The sequence below is a fragment of the Rhopalosiphum maidis genome, chromosome 4, assembly GCF_003676215.2.
Source record: "Rhopalosiphum maidis isolate BTI-1 chromosome 4, ASM367621v3, whole genome shotgun sequence".
Classification (NCBI taxonomy): domain Eukaryota; kingdom Metazoa; phylum Arthropoda; class Insecta; order Hemiptera; family Aphididae; genus Rhopalosiphum; species Rhopalosiphum maidis.
Genome location: NC_040880.1, coordinates 18,377,825 through 18,383,751, shown reverse-complemented (window position 1 = coordinate 18,383,751; position 5,927 = coordinate 18,377,825).

Here is a 5,927-nt window from a genome sequence, read left to right as displayed (position 1 = left end):
CTAAAATATACTAATAATATAATAGGATGATGATGATGATCAGATGATAATAGTGTTCGATAGTTCTACGAGATGATAAATGATAATATCACAAAAAACCCGACGGACGAAAAAAAAAAAAAACAAAGTAACACCACACGATGTATATAATATGGGTGTTTTAATATTATTATTATTATTATTATTATTATTATTTATTTATTTCGGTTTGGGGGCGATCGTCTTGATGATTGGCGTAAAAACAACCACTGCAGCAGTGTCGCGCATATGATACACACCAACCCTTGTCGGTTATCGGTTGGCGACACTGATTCTATTGTCCGGACGGCCGTTTCGGCGGCGATGAGTTTGAGACTTTTACTTTACCATTTGGTATTTACTATTTACCATTACTTACCAAGGACAAACCGGTCGTCCTTAGCTCGTGACGAGCTCTTTTTATTTTTCGTCCGCCCGCGGAAAGAATTTTGAAAAATCGATTAATATTTTTTTCTAGTGGTGTTCCCTCAACCCCCACCGTCGCCGTTAACGTCTATCACATGACATAACAGCAGGCGTATAATATATAATGGGGCAGAACACGCAACGGCAGACTTGTAATCACGAATTACGCGTTTTTTATGTGTGTGTGTGTGTGTGTGTGTGTGTGTCGAGCTTGTAGGTACCTATATAATAATCGTAGACGGTAGTTAGCACTTAGTAGTAGTCGTAGTATTACGCTGCATTGCCTATATATATATTACCTGATATACGCCGACGACGATCGTTGTTCACACGCATACAACCAAATAATTTTTTCGACACGAGGATAATAATATATTGGTGATAATAACGCGGTCGATACACCACATAAAAAACGCTAATTTTTTATTGTATTATACTATATGATGGTCATACGTGTAAAGAATGTTATTTTAATAGTGTATACAACTCTATTCATGGGTATACATGGTAAGCAGATATTAATATGTATCTAATATCCAAAGTTGACGCGATTACATGGATTTAATAAAAAGGGATGGATGGGTTCTCAAACAAGAACACTGAACTTCGACAAAATTCGAACAGCTCGAAGACTTCGAGTTTAAGTTTATTTAAATTAATACTCGAAAATTAAAATAGAATATTTCAAACTAAATAGTCGTACCCATAAATAATATTTTTACTTCCAGTATGACCACTACCAGTTCTCACGATTAGTATAATACTAAACTAATGCCGCAGAGATAATACATAACATATTATTATTATATTTTATTAACTAATAGGTATTATAAATCTTTTCTCAGTTTTAGTCGTTTTAAAGGATATTTGCTACGTACTATTTATTTTTTCTCTGACTCACGCGCATCATAGTAAATATACAACAGATCGAATTTTAAATAGTTAATTTTAATATTTAAATTTAGAATTAATTGACCACTTTTTATTAAACTTAAAAATAAGATTATTATATTGGTTACTTATATCAAAATTTTTATTGATATTAATAATTTAAAATGAGATATAATCATTTTAAAACCGTTATAGAAATAATAGTATCATTATAATAATTTATAGCACATTTATATTTATAATTTATACGTTAAAATAACATTATATAGGTACCTTTATTTAGCTTAAATTTTTTATTTTTTTTATTTCCCACTCTTAAAATGTTATATAATATAGTCACCCATGGGCCATGGTGAACGCAATTATACACGAGTAAATAATTGGTACACTAACATCCTCATAAGGAACCTTCAATAATAAAATTGCTATCAATTTGGATTATTTGTTAAGAGTTAATAATTAATATAAATTGCAAAATGTATGAAATAAAAAAAAGTATATTTATTTGGCGTTATGAATAGGCTACTAAACGTACAACACCCTTGTTATATAATTTTTCGAAATTAACAATCTTTAAACATATTGACTTTTCTTCTCGTACTCTGATTTCGTATTTTATGCCACCACGTGCACTAACCAATTTTTTTCAAAAATCAAGTTTAGTTAATACTTCTTAGTTTTACTTGTATGGTTTAAGATTAAAAATTATATCTAACATTTTGTATCATTATTATATAGCATACCTATAGATTTGACTAGTTTCAAATAACGAAGCAGCAATAAAGAGTCTTTAAAATTAATTTTTATCTCCCTATTTGACATAACCTATAGGTACCGTTGGCATTAATATAAATTATTAATTCATAACGTGAAAATATTTAACATTATTCTTCCCACTTCGACATCGTAAGTAGTTTTAGTAAAAAAATAGATTTATAAGGGCAAGCCAGGGGCGCAATTTCAATGAAAAAACTGAGGTTGCCGAAGCTTCTCTATCTTTTTCTCCCTTAAAATTGCGCCTATGGGGAAAGCCAAAAGAATAACAATATTTTCAATGAAACGTTTCATATAATATTCAGGATTTTCTTAAATAACTTTTAAGTATACGGAGAGTTGAAAAGGAGCATTCACTCTTAGATGTAGTGACAAGAGTCGTTGCCAATATGACTAACACCATATGAGTTGTAGAAAAAATAATATAACTACAATTATAAATGATTATTTTGCACTTCGTAAACAAGTTTTGGAGTTTGATCAAATAAAATAAAATACGGCCGATGGGGGGTGTTCTAACACCCATATTATCTCCCCCTAAGTACTCCCTTGTTTGAAGATATAATTATAAAAAAAAAAATGTAATCTTAAATAAATTCACTTTTTATCAGACATCGGAATGACGTTACTGCGGTAGCTTTGCTGGTAGATTATTAGTACCTACCACAATTGTAAACAGAGGAGAAACTACCCCCGGCGTCATAATTTTCATATTTTAAGAACGGCGGTGTCTACATATTTTTAGTACCAATAACCTATAATATGGAAAATTTATTTTGCCTATCTTTAACTCTTAATCCGTCGCTGGTTGTAGATAGTATGCATTTAATAATGGCAAGTACTTAAATATTAAGTACTGATGGCAATCAGATATAAATATACTTCACTCTCAGACCTCAGTCTGAAAACAGTAAAAACCAATATTCCCCCGTCTCCATATATACTGATATATAGTAATTCCCGTACTTAATTTATTTTTTTTTGCTTATCTTATCTTTAAAATATTTATAATCTAACCGTATACTATATCTTAAACACTAATGTAGGTATGTAGCTATAAAATGCAATAATGCCTATAATGCTTATACTTATACTTGATATAATATAATATAGATAGTACGTACTAAATAGGTATAGGTATTACTCTATGCTCTATGGTAGGTACCTATAAATTATAATATTATATATATATATATATATATATATATATATAATTTAACATTAGAGAGTTAAAGGCGTAAGCGTAATTAAGGGAGGTTGAGGTTATAGATCTCTCCCATATCTTTATTTTAATAATTTTTTTCAATATTTATAATTTAATATTATACTATGATATTATAAATAATTTTGTTCTCAATAGTTAAAATTTATTTTTTCAAGTGTTAATTGATAAAGCTTATAGTTTTCAACTGAACAATTTTTTATAGTCCTCACCCTCCCAGGAAAATTCCTAATAATTACTCCACTGCCTAACCTAACCTATTATCTATCCCATATAAAAATACAAAAATTAATCGCACTATGCTGTTAATCTGTTTTGAGTTTTGACTATGTCAAATATTAATATTTAAAAATGCTCATAATTCATTTAAAAATTAAAATACCATAAAAAAACTGACGAATGAATACAGATAAGGTTCTTAATTTTAAGTTTGATAACAGCCTTACTTTCACTCGAATATTAAGCTAAACACACAAAATTGGTTCAATTGAACGAGAATTGGCCATGTTGTACGTCTGTAAGACGGAGACTACACATGCGGGTGTGTTAACCTCTTATAGTATAATTTTTACAAGAGTTGTTGTTAAATTCAAATTGAAAAATAATAAATAATTTTTATATAAATTTCGGTTTCCGATCTTGATGCCCCATTTATTATAATTTACTTAAAGAACTCAATACCATTCAAATTTATCCTATGGTTAGGTTAGGTCCTCCCTCCCACCAAACACACTATTATTATCGGCACATAAATATGATTCCAGTAATATATTATCATAGACGCCAATAGATTGGAAGGTCTTCTATTGAGTTAGATCAATACTAACAATTACGATTTATTTATTTTAATTACATCTTGATATTGACAGCGCTATCTACTGACATTGTTTTAAACTTTTCAACTTGCACGCAAAGAACCGCTTTCGGCGATCGCTTAATTTTACAAATAGATGTCGTTGTCGTATTCATTTTTCTATTTCCACACTGCGATTATTTTTTTTCTCATAACGGTCGATCGGTGAACTAGATAATAGTTATAACTTATAACTGGGAGTATGATCAAAAATTTGATGGTTGAAATTAATGTTTTAGGTTAGGTATTCAAATATATATTTTATTGAGTATAATTTTCATTTATTTTAATATCATTATTATTTATTAATAGCAGTGGCGTCGGAGAAGGGGGCCAGAGGGGGCAATTGACTCCTCAGATATAATCAAAAGGGGTAAAAGTATATTATTGCCCCCCCATACTACATTAAAATTAAAGGGTATGCAATCGTAAATTACGTAATACGTTTAATTTATACGTTTACTTATTCAAAATTGGTCTAATTTTCCTGAATGTGCGTAATAATATTATTATTTCTTTTATATTTAATTTATTATATTTATTTATATATTTATATTTATATTATACTATAATTATATCAATACATTCATATAATTTAATATTTTTTATATTATTATATACTACCTAAATCAACATTAAAAAAATAAAATATCAAGAAAGGATTTTTGTTATTTATCACAAATTTATATATATATGTATGTATGTATTATAATTGTTATTAGGTTTTTATGTTTTGCCCCCCCCCCTCCTGAAAAATAGTTCCTGCGCCACTGATTTATAGTAGGTAAAACAAATTAAAACATATGTTAATAGAATATATTATAGCATGTTATTACTAAATTCCTAATAATAACAACTAATAAGTCACAGGTGTAGCAAAAAAGCGTCTTACAGACTTCAGATCGATCATTATGCCCACAGCCAAATGATATCTCTACACTAATTATGTTGTTAATGTTTATATATGTATATTATACAAAATATATATATATCGTAACAATTTGTATCGAAAATGTAAGTCTGTCATATACGTTGTCAAAACCAAAGTCGAAACATAGAAATGAAACTGAAATTTGAAATTAAAATTTAGTTGTGTTTAGTCTTTATTTCAAAATAATAATAAATATAATTATATTTAATCATATGTATTTACTATTTATTATAAATATTAATATACAAATGATGGGTCAACGCCAAAACGCAAAGTTATACCAATACTAGCTGTATTAGATTAGATATGTATTTAAAAAAAATATTTCATAGTATTATATTATTTTAACGTAGAATAATCTCGTTGAATATTTAGAGTAAAAGAATACCTATTTAGATTATGGGTTGTGTGATAAATGTATGAGGTGTAGGTGTGTTTTCTTAAAGGTATATTTTTTTTGTTCTTGTTTATCATCACGACGTCACTTTTTAGTTTTTGAAGTAGTAAAACTGTTTTAATTTTGAATTTTGAGAGTAATTTTTCATCAAAAATTAGATCTAGTTGGTATTTTTTTTTATTTTTGAGGGTGGGGGAAGGAGGTGTTTAGTAGTTTACAAAAGAAATTAGAAAAACGGGAATTTTTACACAAATCCAGTTTTGACAAAATAAGTTTTATCTTTTTGTTGTACTATTTAAAAAATGAATAATTATGTTATATTGAATGTTATATCGAATATTTTTATATTAAAATTTTCTTAATAATATGATGTATTTACGTAATTGTTTAAATAATTTGGCTCTTTTGTAATATT